The 23,263-nt window shown below is 40.2% G+C and overlaps 1 protein-coding gene and 1 long non-coding RNA gene across 2 annotated transcripts in view; both read left to right on the top strand.

Annotated features, from left to right (window-relative positions):
* Positions 1-23,263, top strand: part of LOC311597475 (uncharacterized protein) — a gene marked incomplete at its 3' end in the record, with an annotated part of 321,153 nt that overhangs the window by 208,167 nt on the left and 89,723 nt on the right. The gene's annotated exons all lie outside the window — the stretch shown is intronic.
* On the top strand, positions 7,158-22,534 carry LOC311583367. The gene is made up of 3 exons (XR_014774478.1): positions 7,158-7,542; positions 10,482-10,579; positions 21,578-22,534. It is a non-coding gene; the product is annotated as an uncharacterized lncRNA (long non-coding RNA).

The raw sequence follows: 23,263 nt of genomic DNA, 5'->3' as shown, positions 1-23,263 counted from the left end.
ATAACTTTATGCACAAAGCACCAGAGAAAACTAGGGTGTAGAAGTTGTGTGGGTCATTTGAACAATAGATGGCTGAAACCCAAAGCAGTAAATCCTGGCCTCACGAATTTTTATAGGCCTCAAAATCCTGCTTTGAGGAATAATCCTGTTTATCAATATTCATAATATTGAAAATAGATCTCCACAGGTAATCAACGTGAGCGAACACTTACGAGTAGAACACTTAATGTAATGACTCCTGTGGTGGTTTAAATGAGCTATCCCCCCTTGAGTCCTAAGCGTTTGGAATCCTTGAGCCTCCATTGGTGGCTATTTGAGATGAGTGAAGAGGTGTGGCCTTGCTGGAGGAAGTATGTCACTGAGGGCAGCCTTTGAGGTTATAGGAGACTTGTTCCACTCACACTGTGCTCTCTGCCTCTGGTTGTGGTGTCAGGGGACAAGCTTTTGGCTGTTCCTGCTGCTACAAGGCCTACACTCTACCATCATGGACTCAAACCCTCTGGCACTTAAACACTTCCTTTTATTAGGAGCCTTGGGCATGGTGTTTTACCACAGTTATAGAAAGATAACAAATACAATCAAGGAAGGGAAAGAAATCAGAAAATAGCTAACAGCTTTTAAATCCAGGTAAGTTTAATTATAATCAAAATGCACTTTAGCTCTTGGGCTTGATGGTGCAGTAAGCCCCAGACATGGTGGTGAAGCCCAAGCCACACTACAGTAGCAATGAATCTGCAAGCCCTGGTGGCATGGTGACATGGAGGATGCTTCCTATGGGCCCCTGTCTGGATTATTCCCCACAGCCAAAAGGATGGTTCACAAAATCTTTAGGTGGAATTAGGTTTTTGGACCCTGACTTTAACATCAAAATATATACTAAGAATTTCTGGCTATGAAAGACGGCTAACCACTATTTGAAAATCCTACATTTCTGTCTGTTAATTACACAAATTAAGACAAAAAATGGCTAAAGTTGCTTCCCCGCTGTCTCTGAAACAGCAGTGGGCTGCACTAACTTGTCTGATCATAGAGTTTCCTGATACGGTTTCCTTGTTTGGGTCTTAGATCTAACTGCTGGTTTGGAAAATGTACTGGGCTCACTCCCAATACTGCTAAGATGTCCCTTCCCAGCCTCCTGACTACCCCCCATCTTCTTCTTGCAAGCCTCTTCTCTTCCACAGCACCACATAACTTGTTAGCCTCAAAAGTAATTGTCACAATAAAGCCAGCAGTACAGCTTTCTGACAACACAACCCAATCGCCACGCGGCTCGGCATACCATTGACTGGGAGACAATCATCCCAGCTGACAGCTTTGTGTTCATGGGGCTTGGATGGCACTGTCATTCCTGGAACACTGTGAACCAAGAAGAAAGCTCTTGCTAAGTGCTTTCAAATTGCTATTTTCATATGTCTTGACTGCTATAACAAGGAGGAAAAATCTTCACAATTTGGAAGGCCTTCTGAAAATTAGCCCCTATGCACCAAACCTTTAATCTTTTGGTCAAACTGTCATTCTCTTGGAAAAGAAATCCGTTTCCTTGTGAATTTTCCACCCTGCTCCCCAAACAATTGGTTACATAAGTTCTGAAAGCCAGACCCGCAGAGCTGCCCTGTGTTTTGGAAAGTTCCCTAAATAGACGTAGGTAACAAAAGCCCCAGCACGCAGTCTGAAGAGCAGCGCCCAGTGCTCCCAATCACTCTGCTCGGTTTCCCTCTCCCTTGGAGTCTCTTTTTCCTCCTCCCCTTCTTTGAACATCTCCTCCTCCCTGGCTTTCCCACCATCGCTGTGGGGACTTGGCCCAGTCCTATACTACCCTTGCTTAGGCAAAGCTTCGGCTTCATCTCAGGACAAAGGGAGTTTCCACATTTAGTTGAAACCCAGATGAGACATTAGTTGTCACAGGGTGTTGATGTCTTCCAAGGACAGCTCTCTCATAGTCTTCCAAAACTTCTTCTGTCTGGTGTTTGGAAAGAAAGGTGTTTTGTTGTTGTTTTTCATTGTCTTGTTTCAGATTAAAACTACATAGCACTTCAAGACTGATTGATAATTGAAAACAAATTAGTTTATAATTAGCTCTTGCTATTTCTCACTTTTCTAAAATATTGAGCAAAATGCAGGCTTTTGATATGATTTACTTTCTGAATAAATCAAATTATTTGACGTTTTGGAGTAAATCGTGAGGAATACTAGGCTCAATGTTACAGGCCTGACATTTGAAAATAGAAAAATTAACCCAACGCCTTTTTCTGAGGTATTCCACCATGTTCTCGACTCTGGTCTGTGATAGTCTGTGACCTTTCATAATCAGAGTGTCCCATGTGAACATAGAGTGGAGGTAACTGAGGCTGATGAGTAACTTCAGTTATCCCTGATAAATGTGTGTAGGCTAGATAAAAAATTTATGTGACTTATATAGGCATTTTGTCCTTCAAAAACAAAAACTATTTGTCAATGGAAGTGACATTTACCAAGTAATCAAAATATTTTTATATCAGGATTCTCAATGACAAAAGCATATCAAAGCCCCTCCCAACATGATCCCATCACACCAGAGTCCCAGAGGTCTCTGCGAGCCATCCTTGCTGTCTCTCATCTCTGACTGTGCTTCTGTCTCTCACTCCTTACATGAGAAATGCTGTGCTCTGTCTGAACAACTATAGTGAGTTGCATCTTCAAACAATTATACTTGCTCTTGAGCATACAAACCTTTCCAAAGATTATCAAACATATTTTCAAAGAAATTGATTTCTAGACTTCCATATGCATTTACTTTTCTTAAAAAGCAGTCACTTGGGTATGTACCTTCCATAGTCTTCACATCCTTCCTCCTCCTCCTCCTCCTCTTCCTCACTCTTCTTTTCATGTGTATGACCTTTTTTTTCCACTAGGCAGATGAAATGTACATCATGACCCTCTCCCTGTGGGATCAGTCCACTGTTCTGAGATGCTACAGTTTCTGGGATGTCAAAGAAAGGAGCAACTTAAAGCATCTATGTCATCTCATTTAATCAAAACAGCACCAATTCTCTCACATGCCACACTAAAAGCAGCTCCTCTAGGCATTATTACTTTTTATATTAAATAAATGTAGTTAAAATTTATGTTTGAATCATTTGGAGAATAATTCTAAATATTATACAAAATAAATGTGCACAGCTTCAACTATAGGGCTAAAAAAAATATCTTACAATTACAGGACTGTTCTAAAATTGTACTAAAGAGATTTTAATTTAAACATGAAAATTGAGTATAGAGATTATAAAATGAAATAATAGTACATAATTTTCCATTATTGTTTCACAGGTATATGAAAATAGGATAAAAAACCAGATAACCTAAGAAAATATCTTATAATGCTATTAAATTCCAAGACACATGTTGAATGGGAACATACTTCACAGACGGCCAATGAAATTATTAAAAGTCATTTAACTGTTTAGGATATGTGCATGCCTTTGAAAATGAATGATAGTCTCTTCTTGGTAGCCTGCTATCCTTCCTCTGAGTGCCACCAGGCCTCCCCATCAAGAGGACGTGGTCAAAAATGGGGCACCAGAGTTCATGTGAAAGTCAGTCCCCACTCTCCACTCTTGATACCCTAGGAGCATATACGGGGGGGATAGGTCCCCCTCAGTCACAGACATAGGGGAAGTGAGTAGGGGGAAAGTGGGAGAGAGAGAGGAATGGGAGGATACAAGAAATGGGCTAACAATTGAGATGTAATATGAATAAATTAATAAACTATTAAAGTAAATAAATAAATGATAGCTAATACAAAATGCTATACATTCATTTTAAAGTAGAGAGGCACTTCCAATTTGAAACTTTAATTTAAATGTACAAGGAACAATAGCCTTTGTAACAGCATAAGCTTCTAATGAAGCATTTTAACTGTCAACTCAAAGATGAAAAAGAAAACTTTTTTTAACTATATTGTGGGAGACCAGAGCAGCAAAGATGGTCCCTCTCTGCTCAGAGGCTCATATTCTGGCCAAAGAATGCCAGCAGTAGAGTAAGTGCTACAACAGAGCAGTGCTTTTATGTTCTTGCAAGTTATATATCTTGCCTTTCCTTCTTGTCAGGAGGCTCTCACTGGAAAAAATCAAAGTGGCCTATTTACCTTCTTGTCTATTTTATCTACATCTAAATTTCTAAAACCTTCTCTCAAAAATGGCTCCTACTATTCCAATAGATTGGATTAACATTATGCTCCCATATGCTCAACCATATGCCCATAGGCAACAAAATACAACACCTACTAGCAGGCACTAACATCTTACTTAAATAAAATCAATTAAGAATACAAACTTGAATTGGAAAGAACAAATGGAACAGAGAAAGTAGTCAAAAGGGTGAGAGGTGAGACTAGACTCCTCCAGCCATGGTAGTATGAACATCCCAGGCTGATAAGCGCTCTCTCTCTCTCTCTCTCTCTCTCTCTCTCTCTCTCTCTCTCTCTCTCTCTCTCTGTGTGTGTGTGTGTGTGTGTGTGTGTGATGAAGTACTTTTTCCACTGTACTTGCACTACAGCAAAAGTTTCTTCAAAGCACAGGATGCCTCAGAGATAAATATCCCAATATGCTTGATTGGCACAGAAAGGGCTGATTTAGTCCAAACTAGCTCTTTATTAGTAATATTCTAATTGATAATACCTTCAGTTAGCCAGGGAAAGCAGCTGTAATTGGTAACACTGTCCTACTGGCTTATTCCAGAACACTCAATAAATGGCAGTCCCATTTCTTGAAAGGAGTGTTGAATAGCTAAGTAAAAATAACAATGGGGAAGGGTAAACCAACCTTCCTTTTGCTTATCCAAACCATGATAGGATTCCTTCCCACAGAGATTGTATAACCATTAAATAAGTATGCTGTGATAATTTGTCTAATATGATTTTAATTTTAATTTCTTCAACCGTTCCCCAGTTTTTAACTTTCTTTTCTTTCCCTTCACTGCCCACATGCTTTCATTCCCATCCCTTTCTCAGCAGGAGTTTAGGCTCAGAACCATAAGGGAACAAGCTCTTAGTTTGTGCAACTGACAGAAAATAGAAAACAAATTCTAGGATAGGGAGAAGACATAAGACTTTATTCTTTATACTCTGTCTCTGGAGGAAGACCCATGTAAACTTCATAGTGCTTGGGCATCTAGGTAGCTAGCAGTTCAGATGCATGGGCTCCACCAAAGGCCCTGGTATGCATTTGGTAAAGCTTGTGAATATAAGATACTTTAATCAGGGGTTGCTAAGGCCACCCTTCCCTTTCTGATTCCCCCTCCCATGTAACTCTTCCTCTATGGGTGGTATGTAAGGAAGAAGCAATAGCATTTGGGATATCGTATTAAGAAAGAAGAATCTGGCTTGGATTCAGGTCAGATGTGTGTGCAGGAAGCTATTGGTGCCCGCATTTACGTAGAAATAGCATCCAGGGTGACTCTTACTGTGATTGATGTTTGCTTCTCAGCTCATTACACAAAAGTGCAAGATAAGCAGTCACGTGGCTTTGGTGCTCAGACACAAATACAAGCAACAACAAACCCAGCAAGGTGTGGCTGTGTTCAAAGCTACCATTCTAACTCAGCAAAACTAACAGTGATGAAAAATAATGTGGGATCCACTCTACTAAAGAACAGACTGGGATATCTTCAATTCTTTGGGGGAAAGCCTCATAAGACATTTTAACTATCCGAAAGCCAAAACCATCAAAGGTTGTTATGATTTTGTACTTGGCAGGTTGTAGATTCATCTTGAAAATAAATCTCTGGGTATGCCTATGAGGAATTTTCTTGATTAGGGATACCCACCTTAAGTTCCAGTCCAAAGCAAAAAGCCTACCTGTGCATCAGCAGCCTCCAGTCTCTGCAGACACAATGTCACCAGCTGCCTCCAGGCCCTCCCACCATCACTTCTGTACCTCAATAAACAGCTCTCAAATTGTGCACAAAAATACGCTCTGCCCCCTACGTTGTTTTAATCATAATATTTTATTAGGAACAAGAATACAATACAACACTAATACCAAGAGGACACAATCAAAAATATTGAGAAAAGCATAATGGTATATATGTGGCACAATTAAATGTTATGGTTTTTTTTTTTTAAACATTGGTCAGATTTTTTAATTGTTATTTAAAGGGCTTCTTTTCTCCTAAATCTAAACCTCTAAATTCTCAGGGTGGCTTTTGTAACTCCTGAAATTATACACTCGATTATTTTCTACCTCCTGAGTCAACACCTGAGGGATAGACAGCTGTGGTTCATCCCCCTCCGTACTGTGAGCGTTGCTTCCTAGGCAGGCAAGCAGAGAACGCTCTCGGGAGTATGCGAACACAGTGAGCGTGTCTTACGTTTTCTCCGACAAGAGTTGAACAAGGCCTCGCTCTCTGGGTTTCCAGATGTACTTAAGATGAAATAATAACGTTGAACCACTCTCCCTGCTTTAAATTAAGTGCTCCAGGAAGAGACATTAAACCTTTCAGACCACCAGAGTGTATCAATGCTTTAGTACACAGCCCATAACCCTCTCTTGGTTAGTAAGAGCATAAAGAAAAGGTAAGTTCAGTAAATGAGGCTGTTTTATGACCCACTTAAATAATCTGAAAAGGAAATTAATACTTTTATTACTTTTCATAAGAGGAAAACGTCCTTAAAATTCTGCAAGAGTTCTTTATGTTATAGCGCACAGAGAACTGCCCTGTCTAAAACGCAGATCCGGGGGAAGAGTGGACGGTTAGAGCGGGGAGCTGCGGCCACACAAGCAAACTGGAAAAAACAGGAAAGGCTGGAAACTAGTTCCAGGATAAAGAAAGTTGCTTGTAACAGAGCCAAGGAAATAAAGTCAATTAGAAACCAGACTGATTAGAAAAAAAATGTCTTAGTCTTTTTGAACAATGTGAATATTTGATGGGCCTATTTACAAAGGAAGAAAGAGGCTCGGTCTGGAGGAGTTTGGAAGGAACGCGTGACCTCTAGCCCATGTCAATAACGTTAGTGAGAACTCTGTCTCTCACTTTACAGTGTTCTGAACTTTAAGTCCTCTCCCAAAATCTAAGAAATAAAGGCTAAATTATTCAAGATTGCCAGAAAAGGAGGCTAATTTTTCATATCATTTTTCACTTTCTTCTACGGCAATTGGCTCTTTCCTGTGCTGGTGCCTGCTCTTCCGGAAGTTCGAACAGCGTGCTCCAGGTCCAGCACCCTGGGCTTGGCTGTTCCTTCCACTTAGCTTGTTCTTGCTGTAGGGTTCCGTCCAGCTTTCTGTCTCCCTCTGTTTTTATCCTGTCCAGTGCCCCCTGTTCTAAATGCTACCCCCTCCCCGATTCTGTTGCCTATACCGTTGCTATAACAGACTGCCGACTTGAAAGGAAAAGTGATTTTGCCACCCCCACAGGTTCCGCGCCACCCCTGTTGTTCATGGTCTCATGATTCCAAGAGCATGGGCAAAGGCTACCCACCTTATGTGGGCAGAAAATGGAGGGAGCCCAGAGAAGGTCCTAGGACAACGCAGTTTCTAAGGACACGTCCCTGGTGTCCGCTTCTTCCAGGTAGGCCTCATCCCTCAAAGTTTCCAAAGCCTAAAGAAGCCTGACTGTCTAGGGTCCAGGGTCTCAATAAATGACAATTTGTGAAGATGAGCCTATAGCACTCCCTAAGCCCATGGCCTCCCTCCCTGTCTTATTCTCACAAGACACAGTTTCTTATTCCACTCAGGTGAATACCCCGCAGGAACAGCAGTGCTGCTGCTGCTGCCTATTGCCCTGTCACAGCACCTGGTGCTAGTAGGCAGATCTCAGTCATCCTCCACTACGTCATCAGTTGCAACGATGAGACCATAGCTGTCTAGAGTGAGCCTTTCATTCATTCAAGCACCGTGAGTCATGACTCATGAGAGTTGATGTGCTTTGCTTTTCTGTAAATTTTCTGCAGGAGAGAGGATTTATAGCAAAGATAATTCCGAATAGCATAGAAGGAGGAGGAGGAGAAGAAAGAAAGAAAGAAAGAAAGAAAGAAAGAAAGAAAGAAAGAAAGAAAGAAAGAAAGAAAATTGTTGAATAGTTTCTAAGATTCCTTTTACCATGAACTTTTCTGAAAGGAAAATTATATGTATCTCAAGGCTATAGAAGCTGCTTATTGGACTGGCTTTCTTGTCCTGTGTTTATACATGCACCACAGAACATGGCACCACAAAGACCCCTCTTCCCCCAAGTTTCCTGCTTGGCACTGGCTCTGCCTTTAGCCTCAGCCTAATGATCATGACTTGTCCTAAAAGGCACCTAAGGTAATAAACAGCCTGGCACCTTTTATCTCCTCCCAGGGCTTTCCATGAGCCCAACACACCCAGAGTCAGATGGCAAAGGATCTTTTTTGCTGTAGCAATCTGCACAAATGAATGTTCCAGAAACATTTATAGCTCCTAATGTAATTTTATTGTTTTAAAGTTTGGTTTCTTAGCATTTCATGAAGAGCTTGTCTGGGAGGGTTGTTTTATATTGTTGTGGTGATTCCTCTTTGTTGTTGTTGTTGTTGTTTTTGTTAATATAGACAAAATTCAGAACTCAACCCCATTTCCCTTAAGTGGGGTTGGGCAGGTTTTTGCTTGCTTTCTTGGGCTATTTATTTTCATTGGGACTTGGTCATAAGTTATTACTGGTCTTCTTCAGAGAGAAAACAAGGTTGGATTCAGGGATGTCTCTCTTTTCCTTTATCTTTATTTCTTAGGTTTGGAGATAGGGGTTGAAAATAAAGAAGGGGGAATATACAAATATATACAGATGATAGGACAAAAAGTGGATTATTGAATCTACTCCTCAACATAAGGCCGTAATTGTTACTCACCAGGTTATTTTAAATTCACTGATATAGAATTTTGAATATTGATGCAAAATAAGTTTAATTTGGATACATTAGTATAGAATTCAAATTTAAAATAATATATATATACTCTAATATGAAGTATTGTACCAATACACTACTCAAATATAAAGGTTTACTTCCAATACTTTGAAAGTGCTATTGCAGGCTGCTTAGGATAATTAACTAATACAAGTTAATTGTTAGTTGATCAAATCATGGTCATGTCAATTACTAGTCTATTTTTATCACAAGAATATACATCCTAGGTTTAACAGATAGATATGATTCTATAGATAGATAAGGTTAAATAGTTAGATAAGGTCCTCAAAACCCTTAGAGATCTACAGAATATCGAATTTAAAGGATTTTTTTGTTTTGTTTAATTTGTTTTTTGAAGATTCACTGACAATGAGGCAGGTTAACTCCTGGCAACACCCAGCCTACCTCAAAGAAGATTGATGAACATCAATGAACCTCCTTATGGAGATGGCTTCAAATATGGCAAACCAGCCACTGGGAAAAATATGCTCCTTTCTGCCACAGACCAAATTCTGCCCTAAAATGAGCAGGCTTGGATGCAGGCAGAGTTGACAGCCAAACTCTGCCAAAAGGATAAGCAAGTTCTTAACAGTTCCTGCCTCACAAATATATCTGTCAGATATATTGGGCTGGAAGGCTGGCGATAATGCTCCAACATTATACAGAGTTTTGAGTGACTGTTCAGGCAGCAAACTGTCTCTGTCATTTTCTCATTTTGGAAGCTGCTAACCTGCATTTCCTGTCTACACAGATAATTAATTTTATTCTTTCTCAAGTCTCTGATGGGGTTGAAGAACAGAGAGTTTAATTTTACAATTAAGCTTAGTTGTTTAGGGGTTAAGATGTTTTTAGGTCTAGATAAATGTTTTAAGTTGATAAAGATGAGATGAGATATGATAGACACACCAAAATAGGAAAGATGTTTTCTTCAAGTTTGCCAAATACAAATAGCCCAAACACTATGAATGTAACATTTATATAATTCTTGATTGTTTCATGGTTCTTCTTGCTGTAGGTTGTTTATTGTATATATGTGTAAATATATACATATAAATGTATATGTAAAACACAAAAGTAATAAAAAATTAAAAATATAAATGATTTATGCAGTAAATAACCAGTCCTTTTCTCAGAAAGAAAGCTTTCAGCTAACTACCTTCTGAATAAAATGTATATTTCATAGTTCTAAAATATGTAAACATGAAGTTCAATGCTTAAAAGTACAAGTGTATTTCATAAATTAATATTAATATTAATGATGAAACATGTTATAATTTATTAGTGAATTTATACTTTGTCTCTATTATAATTCATAATTAGGCCAACTACAGTTGCAGTTTATGTTCACATTGAAAAATGAGATTTCATGTAATTGAATCATAAATTTTACCTATTATACCTAGGCTTTATATCTTTATTCAGCATAAGAGTTCTAACATCCTTAATTGTATCCTGTGTTGATTTTTATAAAATGTTTTGTTTTGTTTTAAAAAAAAAAAAAGCAGAGTTCAAGAAGAATGGTAGATGAGGTATGGAGAGAGAGCTTTCTTTCCTTGCTCATAAGTGGCTGGGTCAAACTTTCTGTCAACAGGATCTTGCCTGGAGTATTGGCTTCTTCGTTTGATAGATGCTTCAAACCTGCGTGTTTGCCAAGCAGTCAACATGCATGTCCTCACGTGAAACAAGGAAGTGAGTAAAGCCATGCATAGCATGACTTCTATCATAATCTCTCAGCTCTTCAGCCAGACCACCAAACTAATTGCATGTATGAGGAAAGTGGAACTTGAACCAACACGCTGGAAAATATACATAAGGCAAAGCAAGGACACCTACGGGAAAGAAAGCCATTGAGAGCTCAGCGAAACTCCCGACACAGCTGCATGGGGATCACATTAGAATTTAGACCAAATTGGTTTAAATCTGCATAGAAGAGTAGGACCCCAACTGACACCCAGAATGTGCTCATGCATCTATAAAGATCTTTATGTTTAGAAATCTTCCACCCCATTTTTGTATAATCTTTCTATTTAAGAAATTCACGTTGAAATTTAAATTCCTACCACTGCAATTTCAGCTCAGCCTAGTAGTTGTAGTAATAACCTTAATAGTTGCCAGGTATGAACAATGGAGTCAGACTGTCTGGATTTGAGTCCCCGCTACCCTACACACAAGCTTGGCAAGTCACTTACTCTCGGGATTACAGCCTCTTTGCTCATAACACGGCTAAGATGATTGAGGACTGTTGTGAGCAACAGATGAATCGGCACATACAAAAGGATTTGGAAGTCCCTAGCGTTCAGTAACTGCCCGGTAATGATTGCATTCGGTATAGTCACTTCACAGGAAGCGCGCCAAATGTCACACAGCAGTACTCACAGCGCCTTCGGAATTAGCTGCACCACAAGATGGACTCAACAAGAGAGTCCACATTCCAAGAGGCCCTAGCGGGACTCAGTGGGTGACTCACAGACAAAGGAGACAAGAAATGATAAAGTGTTAGGGGTATATGGAAGGAGTAAGAGAGTTGGGGTTTCCTTGTGAAAGTAGGAGGGAGGATTTGGGGGTACATAGGATCAAGATGTATTGTTTACATATACAAAATTGTAAATAATAGTTAAAAATATTCTATTTTTAAAACTAATTAACTATGCCAATCTCATATATATATATATATATATATATATATATATATATATATATATATATAAATTAGCATGAAGATAATACATAAAACACACTAATAGCATTTATTTTCCAAATAAAATTATAAATTTATTTTCCAAAAAAAGGAATCTTATTTTTCTGACACAATTTTTCTTATAGAAACACATACTTCTGGCTTATTTCTGGTTTTGAATCTTTGAGTGGTTTGGTTTTTTTTTTTTTTTCCCATCGTGTGTTTTGTTATTCCTTAAACAGCCTTCAAATGATCTAAATGGTACTATTGAAAACCACTTTCTTTCCCTGTTTGGGAGATGAGTCTCCTCTTTGCAGTTAATTCCAGCATAATAACTTTATTTAAGCTAGTCCTCCTCATAGCGACACTTTGTTCAGTAGTCAGTGCATGTGTGCATGCAAGCATGTGCACATTGTGTGCATGTATGTGCATGTGTGTGTGTGTGTGTGTGTGTCTATGTGTGTGTGTTTCCTATTTGTCACTTACTACTGATTCTCATCTCTTGCTAAGCTTTCAAGTAATTCTTTGCTACCAAGTAGTTCTAAATCTTCCTTTCTCTTCATTCAAGAGTGCCATTGGGACTGAACTCATGCCAGAGTGGCGTCTTTCTTCTGAGTCCTGGTGCACTGTCTCTTGCCAGCTTCTAAGCCAGTCTGTCCCTTTTCACTTAGTAAGTTCACATCCTGTTGCTCAGCACGCACAGGCTAGAGCCAGAAAGAACTGCAAGATCAGATGTATCTGCCCTTACTGTGTAGTACTTAGTGAAAAGTTTCCCCATCAACATTACGTTTATTCCACATAAAACCACAGTGAGTGAGATCTTCTTCTTTGCTACAGCTCACAGGCAAGTAGCATGCTTTAGGTTCCTGATTGCTTCCTTGAAATTTGGTAAAAAGAGCACGCTTTAAGTGTCATTTTCACGTGCACTCACACAAATGGTAACTGTGAGTAGTAATGGGTGTGTTATTTGTGGTAACTGCTGCACAATATGTATGTGTGTATAGATGTGTGTATGTGTTTGTGTGTTAAAAGATCATGCTGTTCACATTGAAAATATGCACATTTTACTTGTGAAGTACCTCCATGAAACAAGATTAACTTAAGCAAAGCCACAAAAGACACACGTACTTTTACTTAGTTTTCCATGTTAAATCGGAAAATCCCATCTGCTAGTACTTTTAGTAAATACTTGAAGGATGAAGGGACATCAGAGCACGTTCAGGGCGACCATGTGTCCCTCCTCAGGTGTTCTCACCTCAATTTCTGTAACAATGTGCTCTCTGTGTTTCCAAACGATCGTTCATAATTCTCCTCTTTCTCCCCTTCTCTTCCTCCTCCTCTTCCCCTCTTCCTTCCCTCCTCTTCCTCCATCTTTCTCACTATGAGTATCACCTAAGGTTTATACCACTTTCCCCAAGTGTTGCAAACGGCCACAGAAGCAAGGTTTTAGAGACGAGTGGCACTAAGCTTGTCCTCAAGTGGCTTTATAGGTTGATAGACAGTGATGCACAAAAACACATGAACTCACATGTTTCCTGTGACCCTGAGTTCCCCAAAGTTACAGTGTATTCCTTTCTCACCACTGAATACTGCTATGCAGCTGTGCTTATGAGACTCACTGCAATATTTTTATTTCCTTGTAATCGTGGGCTCACAGACTCATAGGTTCTCAGAGACAAGTAAACTGGACCAGGAGGGATACAGCCCCTTGCCCTGCCTTCACAGGACTCCACCTGCCAGACCTTGGAGGAACGCTTAGTTGGGCCAGTTTTTCCTTGAGCATCTCTACGTTCTGTAATGGTTTGGTATTTCCTACCACTCCATGGAGGATGACAGCATGACCTGGAGATCTGAAGGCAAGAATTCCTACCTCTCTTGACAGAACAAACAACTTGTTCAGGCCCCATGTCAGTTTGTGGAAGATTAGCTCTGAGAGCCACTGACCTCAGACTAGAGCAGCCCATTAAAATTCATGCTCAGAGTCTGGCATATCATGTGGGAGCTGCAGTGACTGAAATCATTCCTGAGGTCACACGGTGTGTTCACCCCCGTCGCTCTCATCACCGTGATGGCGGGTCATATAAACAAGCACAGATTTAATGAATCCTCAGCTGAGGGAGCCATCTATCTGGAAAAGACATGAGTGATCACTCCCTAAAGTGCCTGATGCAGAGGACTGGAAGGAGGAGCAAATATTGACAGAAATCTGATAATATTTGCCTTTCCCTTGCTAAGGACAACTCCCAGATGTTCTAGGGGCAAGTAGAGCCTGAGGATGAAGTAAGTGGGGAGTGAAGGAGCAAGGAAAAGAAAGAGGGAAGGAAGGAAAGTGGGAGGGAGGGAGGGAAGGAGAGAGGGAGGGAGGGAGGGAGGGAGGGAGGGAGGGAGGGAGGGAAGAGCCAATGAAAGGGGAGGGGAGGCATGCGATGGGAGGGGAGAAGAGAAGGGAATAGAAAATAAAGAGGGAGAGGGGAAGATACAGAGAGGGGATGGCGAGAGGGAGAACTCTTTCACCAAACTGACGCCTGTCAGAGAAAAGAGATCGGAGCCATACATTCCTCCCAGCGTTTCTAGTGGGATTTTAATACTGCATTTGGCCGTCATCTTTCTTTCATTCGTTTAATGACATACATGCCCAAAGTATAGCCGTGGAGCCTCTGAACTCTGTATATTTCTGTAATACACAAAGAAAACAGCCGTCACATCCATTTTAAGGGCATTTTAAATCCATTACAGTGAGGTCTACAGGCCCAGAATCTGAAGGGAGCAGCACAAGCCCTGTCTGTGCATCGTCTGTGACGGGGGGCCTGAATTCCAGCCAAGGCAGATCTTTTTTTTTTTTTTTTTTACATTCTTTTTATAAAAAATAATAAAACAAAATACTGTTTTTTAAAGAACATTATATTTTTAAACTGGAAATAATTGTATTCTGTATCTTATAGGGCATCTGAAAGTGATTTAGTTGAACAATGTGGTTTTTGATTGGTATTTGAATTGGTTCCAGAACATTTTTCGTAATAACCATCGTAAAGATCCCAATTATCTGATCCTCTTTCCCGTGTGTCACGTGATTTCAGAGGAGGTTTCCAGAGAACGAGAGAAACCTGCGCAGGCCGAGCCACCTCTCATCTAGAGCTGCAGAGTTGCCTGCCTGCTAGACTCCTTGTTATTCTGAGTTGTCCAGGATGCATTTACAGCCCCATAAAGGAGGCTTTGGCATTACCAGAATAATTACTTACTAAAACCAGCCTATAAAACCAAAGGGTTGCCTGAGCTAAAAGGCAAACAGGGGACTTTTTTTTCTGTTTTAGTGCTAACATGTAATACTAGTAAACTGTATTTAGTTTTCTATAAAATCAGCCCAGGGTGCAAAAGGGATGGCTGAATTACCAGGTGCACAGCAAAATCAGTTCCCTGGGGCTAGAGAGGAGCTAAAGAAAGTGGCCTTGTTAAATATGAAAGGGCCCTCGTTTGCTATGGCCCCTCATTTGTAATATGCAGGCCTGGTGATGGGTTGAGTAAGAACCAGCCCTGGAGTGAGGGGTTACATGTGGTGCTGGTGTGCTCCGCCAAAAGGCAGGACTCATGATGGTGACCCCAGCTCTCTGTAGAGTGGAGACGATGTAATCCTTCTTTCATAGGATCGCTGAAATAAGTGAGTAAAATAATCTGTGAGAAAACGTGAGAACAGTACCTGAAATACAACCGGGTAGACAATAAATGGCAGCTCGTGCTAATAGTTAGGAGTAGACAATAAATGGTTACCTCTACATGTCATGGAATATTCCATTACACAAGCAGTAGCTTTCATAAATACATTAATACTGAGAATGGGTTGTTAATTTATATATTTTCATAATGGACTCTATTCATTTATTTCATCTCTGATTTTATATATATAACTATTATGTAGATGCATACTCATTGTGGAATGATGAAATCGATCTAGTTGCTCAGTAGATAACCTCACATATTTACCATTTTTATGCTGTAAAAACATCTAAAATCTACTCATTGCAGTTTTAAATATGCAAGGCATTATTAATCTTAATCATTGTATAGTTTAATAGATTATTAAATTTTATTCCTCTTAAAGTTTGAACCTCTCACTAGTGTACTCCTTCCACCATCACCTAACTCTGCCTCAGCCTCCAGCCTCCAGTCAGCACTGTTCTACTCTAATTGTATGGATTCAATGTTTTCTATGTGCATGATTACAAAGATAAAACTAAAAGACATTGTGCTAAGTGCAACAAGCCAAACACAATACGTTAAATGAGTGTCTTACTTATAAGAGGAATCTAATAAAGAATAAATATCCAGGGAATTTCAAATGCCAATATACATTGCTAATCATTTTTATTATTTAATTGATTTAGTCAGATTACACCTCCATTGTTATCCCCTCACTTGTATCCTCCCGTTCCTCCCTCCCTCTGTCATTCACCCTGTTCCCATCCCCTAGGTCTGTGACAGAGGGGAACCTCCTCCCCCACCATATGATCACAGCCTACCAAGTCTCATCCTGGTAGCCTACTTATCCTTTCTCTGAGTGCCACCAGGCCTCCCCACCAAGGGGAAGTGGCCAAATAGGGGGCACCACAGTTCTTGCCTGAGTCAGTCTCCTCTCTCCATACAACTGTGGAGAATGTCCTATCTATTGGATAGATCAGAATAGGGGTTCGGTGTTTACTGCATGTATTGTCCTTGGTTGGTGCAGTAGTTTGAGCAGATTCCTCGCCCCCTCCCCCCGTGGGTGCAGATCCGCCCATCATGACGATCTTCTTGTAGGTTTCTAGGACCCTCTGGATCCTTCAATTTCCCCATTCTCCCATACTTCTCTCACCTAGAGTTCCAATAGGAAGTCCCCACATCTATCCCAATCTCCTGGTAAGTGAAGACTTCCATGGGACATCCCTTTTAGGTTAGCATCCAATTATAAGTGAGTATATACCATGTGAGTCTTTCTGGGTCTGGGTTAACTTACTCAGGATGATCATTTCTGGTTCCATCCATTTGCCCACAAATTTCAGGATTTCTTTGTTTTTAATAGCTGAGTAGTATTCCATAGTATAAATGTACCACGGTTTCTTTATCCATTCTCACATCTGAATGGAACCAGGCAGAAACCTAGCTAATCATTTTTAAAAGTTTATCTTCTTCAATTCTTTCAAAGTCTTCTCTAAAGTGTGGAATCTGGAAAGTGGTAAAATTTAAATAGTTACCATGCTTAACACACAGAATCTGTTATAAAACACAGAACACCTAGTCAGAGCTAGATTTTGGATAGCCCATGTTACGATGTAAATAGGAATCCCTCTTCCCTGTCCCCAGGGTTAATGTGTTACAGGCTTGGTCTCCAGGTGGTGGCACTTTTGGGGAGCAGATCCTAGTACAAGATCTCTTTAGCAGCGCTAATCTAGTGACATGTTCACAGCTGAGTGGGCTGTGGGAGGTGACGGGAACCGTGAAGGGTGGGGCACAGTTAGAGGCAGTGGTTCTTTGAGAGCTTAACTTTGAAGGGTTTGTCTTGCCCCTGGCCCCTCAGCTATGTTACAGCGTCGTAGAAAATTGCAAAGTCCTGTGCAGAGGGAAAGAGGACGGGTAAAGAATGTACCCTTGTTTTATAGACATTTGCTCTCATGAGAACTAATTACATAAGACCAACCTTAATTCCTGCTGGTGACAGCGGCCACAAGTGCTAATACTTCCCATGGTGCCCCACGTCCTTACAGTTTGGCCACCTCAGCAACCCACACTAAAGACCAAACTCGAAGAGCATGCATGAACATTCGAAAGATACACTCCAACCATAGCCACCCATAGCAGGTGGTGATGGAAGATCTTGGGAATTCTCTAGAAGAGATCCATGCTGATACAGGTCTGTCATCATATAGCTTTCAGAGGTATTGTGGACATCGTCATAGCAGTTATCTGGTAGCAAATGGCTAACATATACTACAGCGATACGTGGACCAGGCCTTACAATGACACAGAATCACTTTAGTTCACATTTTATTAACTCTACCCTGTCATGTGGGAAACCTTAACAGTAAAATACTCTAAAAAAATGCAAACCATGTGTGTCCCACAAACAAGAGGAATGGATGTCAGCAGACAGTTTACAATCACTACCAGAAACAGGTAGAGCCACGTGACACAAGGTCTTACAACACTGGCCGAGGAACGGCAGGCTTACCTCCAGAATCATCACAAAGTTCCTTGAATTTGCCAAGTTATTGAGAAGACTATTAAGGCCCCTATATTGAGTCTCTTTTGTGTGAATGAGTTAATAACAGCAGAGATACAAATAAAAAATTTAAATGGGCATGTAAAATAAAGTTAAAAATTAGAAGAATGTATTGGAAGATGCACATAGCAGGAAACGAAAAAAAATTTTTTTTAACTTCTGTGTTACTTTTCTTTTTTCTTTTTGTCATTTTCTTTATATAAAATGAGACCCATTGTACTTGCATCTGCCTCTAAGAATGTCGTTGTTGTGAGGAGTATATGTCATAGGAATAACGTACACTGAAGTGCACAGTGGTTCATATTAACAGGGCTCCCTGATGTTTAAAGTTTCTACAACTGCTTATTCTAGCTTTTTAAGGAGACGTTCATCAAAGTATGTGCACATAAAATAAGAAACTGCATGTTCAAAAGCTTGCTCATTCTGTTCTTGTTTTTTATTGCTACCTAATATAACAGCAAGTGAGCTATTTGCCTTGTGTAAAGGGCTAAACAAACACAATGTATATAAGCTTATTATTCAGTGTGCAGTTTAGTTAGAAAGTTGAGTGTTTGTTCTTTGTTTTTAATTGTGTAAAAGAAAGAGACTACTCAACTCCCTGGTTGAGCATGATCTTTCTAAGGGCTACCAAACTTTTTTTTGCTCAGTAGTTGGCATACTAAAAATAGCCATGGGTAGCACTTAGGCACTGTTTGATATAGCATGTATACATGCATCTACACATATGTACCTTTACCACAGTCTTATCTGGAGGATCCTGGTATTACCATATCCAGTTCATAGGTGAAGAAACAGAAGCACTGAAAAGCTAAGACATTTGCCCAGAGCTACAGATGGCTGTGCTAGAAGGCAGACTCGGGCACTCTGACTCGAGTCAATGCTCTCTTGCCCCACTCTGTTCCTCTTTGCCATGTGCTAATAATGATGAACCACTTTGTTCCTAACAAAACAATTGCAACTATAGCCACTGCATCAGTTTCTCTAGAATTTTTATTGAGAACACTATGACTAAGTTGTTGCAAAAAATTATCACTCGATTGGCCTACTGCCGTGAAATCCGAGCTAGTTAACATAATCCTAGATGGGTAGGAGAACTTTGTAAAATTGCACAACAAACTGTGCAGTCAGCCAGAGCCTTGCCTTCATTGATTAACTAATCTGCCTAAAAGAGGCAGGTCACTGCCACAAGCTGCCCTGTGAAGATGGTGAGGAAGAGCCCACCGATGTGCCGGAAGAGGCCAAAAATGGATAGCCACTGTTTGATGTAGGATGTGTTTGCATATACATTTCCTTGGCATTCCTTCTCCACTTCCTCATCTTGCTAAATGGAAAAGTGCTTGAATTAAAGCTGAGAAGTTAAGTAGATTCTTCTTGAACTAAGACAGCGGTTCCCAACTTTCCTAATGCTTCAACCCTTTAATACAGTTCCTCCTGTGTGGGGACCCCCAACTATGAGATTATTTTGTTGCTACTTCATAACTGTAATTTTCTACTATTAGGAGTCATGATATAAACATCCACGTATTCTGATGCTCTTAGACAACCCTTGTGAAAGGGACATTTGATCCCCAAGGGGTCACGCCCCACAGGTTGAGAACTGCTGAAGTAAATGAAAAGTGATTCCAAGAAGGGTAAAGGAACACGAGAAATGGTAGTAGGAACACAAGGAGCTATTCCTGGGGAATTCAGTCCCCCCATTCCTGGATGAGGTACCATAGAATTACAGAGATCTCCACTTGAGTGTCTTTCCAGAAAAAGAACCAAATGGAATTCCTCCAAAATGATTAAGGGGCTGATTAATGAAATCACCATCAATAGAAAGAGTTAAAAAAAAAAATAAGGAAAAAAGAACAGAAAAGGTACCCCCATCCCCAGATTTTGGCTGTGTGTACATCTGTTTGGTACATGTGTGCTTGGTGCCTGTAGAGGCTAGAAGATGGCACAGGATGCCCTGGGGTTGGCATTAGAAAGGGTTGTGCAATATGACATGTGGCACTGAGACTCAAACCTGAGTCATCTGGAAGAGTTGCCAGTGCCTTAACCACTGAGCCATCTCTCCCTCTCCAGGATAGGTATTTGAGATAGGAGATGACTAATATCATTGCTGAGAACTTACATTTTATAAAATAATATTCTTACTAATCCTCTGAGAATTTTAATCAGATTCCCAAATTCATCCCAGGTCCACCCCAGCTCCCTAACACTCAATACGCTGTTCTAGTTTTAAATCTATTCTCCACTCAGTCTTTTTCTTTTATTTGTGAAATTATAATGTAATTTCATAATTTCCCATCTTTACTTTCCTCCCTCTAAACCCTCACATGTACTTCTCTTGATTTTTTTCAAATGTATGACCATGTTTTGTTAATTGTTGATAAATGCATATATTTATATTATAGACATAATCTATATATAGTATAATCTATGTATATGTTGCACAGTCTATATAATATTACTTATACATATATTTTCAGGGCTGATAGTTTGGTATTGGATAACCATTTGGTGTTCTCTTACCAGGAAAGACTATTTCTCCCCCTATCAGCTTTCCTTAGTTGCTGCTATGGTTCTTTGTGTAGGGTTGAGGCCTCATGGCCTTTCCTCACCCACTTTGGCATGTCTATTGGTGTCAGCCTTGTTCAGGTCATGTTTAGGCAGTGATGTCGGTGATACTTCACAGGTGTCGCTTCGGACACTAGTAGGAGACACTGTCTCACAGCAAACTCCCTGGTCCTCAGTCTTTTACCATCTTTCCAGCCCCTCATCCACAATGTTCCCTGAGCCATAAGTGTAAGGATGTTTTAAAGATGTGTCTATTGGTGCTGAGCTCCATAACTCTGAACTTTGATTATTTGTGGCTTTCTACAATGGTATCTATCTGTCGTAAAGAGACCAGATTGCTTAATGAGAGATGAGAGCTACACTTATCTGTGAATATAAGAACAAATATTTAAATTGTTGTTAGGGATTATGCAAGTTTAGTAAAGTGGTGATTGCAGATTCTCCTCAAGATCCACACTTGCACTGAGTATTTGGCTAGATTGCCAGTGCCCAGCATGAGTTTCTGTTGATGAGCAGGATGTAAGTCCAATTAGAGAGTGGTTGTTACCACAAAGGTATGCACACCACTACTACACCCTTAGTCTTATGGCGCCATGCTGGTCACCGTGTGGTTCCCAGACAACGTAGCTGAGTATGGTTAGTTCCATCCTTTGAAAGCTTTCATGGCACCTTCTGGTTCTAGAAAAGCTGGTCCTCGGGGAAAAGGCTTTCAAATCAGGTCCAGCCCAGGTTATGCGGGACCTTCTTTCCAGTTTAAGAAGCCTTTCTTCAAAAATGTTGGATATCTATGCTCAGGTCCTCATGTTCACCCAGTAAGCACCTTAGCCACTGAGCCATCTCCCTAGACCTACCCTTTACCCTATAGCATTGTTGCTAGTTTAGAACTCCAAGCTGTGGCTTTATTCCTTTAAAAAAAATTCTGAGGATTGCTTACCAAAGTTTTAGCAGTTGAGACTTTGAGGTGCCTCTTTGAGAATACGCCTCCTGCTTACCCATTCTAACGTAGCTTTAAAGGTGAGGAATATTGGAAAGAGGCTGACAGCAGTTGGTCATGAGTGGGTAGCTTTGTGGAATTCAGCAGCTCTGTAGCTCTAGGGAGCCACTGGGGGACATAGAATTGGTATCATACATAAGAGTAAGACCATGTTTGTTTATTTATTTGTTTGTTTATTTGTTCATCTCTTTTGTGTGTATATAGGTGTTTCACCTGCATGTAAATCTGGGGAGCACATGAATTCCTGGTGTCTGCAGAGACGGACAGAAAAGGGCATCAGCTCTCCTGGAATGTGAACCACAGAAGGTCATGACCTGCCATGGGAGTTCTGGGAGTCACACTAGGACCTCTGGGAGAACATTTAGTGCTCTTATCCACTAAGATGAATATATACAGAAGAGAAAATAGACAGAAAGACTGTCTCACCAAAGGACAGCTAACACAAGTTACGGGTAGGGAACAGATGAAGGACAAGCCGTAGAGAGGCAACAAGCTGAGAGAACTGCAGGAGGGCATCAGGGAAACCAAGCGGAGGACATTATCTAAAAGGATGTGGAGAAAAAGTGTCGACTATCTCACAAGGGTCAAATAAGGTGAGGGCTGAAAACCCCTTCCTAGTTCAATGGTGACATGGGGCCAGATCCTAACTGCAAGAAGTGAAAATAAGGGCATGGATTGCGAGTGTGCAGAGAAGACACTTAGGAGGGCAACAACAGAGCTACTCCTCTGTGCTCTGTCCTCACTGTTGTGCAAATATAGGGAAGTGGCACAGAAGTTATCCATCTTTCTGTCTCTGACAGTTTCCTAGGATAGATCAGGATGACTTACATCCTTTCGGTTGGGGTTTTATTTTGGATTGTAGTAGACATTTTATAAAGGTTAACTTCCAAATCCCTAAACCGGGCAAAGCTGTCACAGGACCTTCTTTTTGGGATTCGGTTGTCTATTTTCTGATAAGAGCATATGAAGGTCTCCATAAGCAGACTTCATGTGTGTCTGGAGAATCAGAGCCACCAGCTGAGCTGGGTCTGTCCCAACGTGACAAAACCCAACTGACATCATAGGTTAAAGGGTATGGTCATTTATTGTTCTTCTTTTTTCCCCCTTCGGTTTCCTATTCCATAATAGCCAAGGTGTTGTTCTTTACAATAAAACTGTTTAAAGGTGATCAATTCTGCAAAATTTCTCTATTTACTTTTCAAAATGATTAGAATCCCATAGCTTGGCAGCTGACCCCTTCCCTGGAGGTTTCGTATTTTCTCAAACTTATCACGTTAATTCTTGTGACATCAGTAACTTCATTTTTCAAAAGAGTACTGAACAAAATGTTCAACAAAACCATATTATTTTACACCTTATAACAGCAATCTTTTTCTATGAGAAAACCAGAAAACAAACACTTTGGACTTAATAAGTCTTGTGTCTTTGTTTCAACCATTCACAGTACTATTGTGATATGAATAGAGTCATATATAACATGGAAACAAATTATTAGGGTTGTGAGCCAGCAATATATTATTTATAAAATCAGACAGTGGGTCTTATTCCAAAAATGTGAAGCCAAGGTCTTCGGCTTATAAAATCGGGCCTGTTGGAATCATCTGTCGAAATATCTTAGGAAATACATAGTAAAGTAGTTGTCTGCTGCTAATCACTGTGTAGTGGGAGTCATAAAATTTGACTTTTACACTGCAAATGAGAAGAACAAAGAAATATAAAAGCTATCATTCATCAGTAATCAGTCCGGATCCTTAGTAGGTAGGTGAGAAACTTTTGCTAATAATCTACCAGAACTTAAAAAATAATCCTGTATGTAAGAAGTATTTAATATCATTTATTAAGACTTCCCAATTTCTTGAGAACTTTTCCCTCTGATCAAAGACATTGATG

Source organism: Acomys minous, assembly GCF_964271855.1.
Source record: "Acomys minous genome assembly, chromosome: 1".
NCBI lineage: Eukaryota > Metazoa > Chordata > Mammalia > Rodentia > Muridae > Acomys > Acomys minous.
This window is presented reverse-complemented; position numbering and strand designations above follow the sequence as displayed.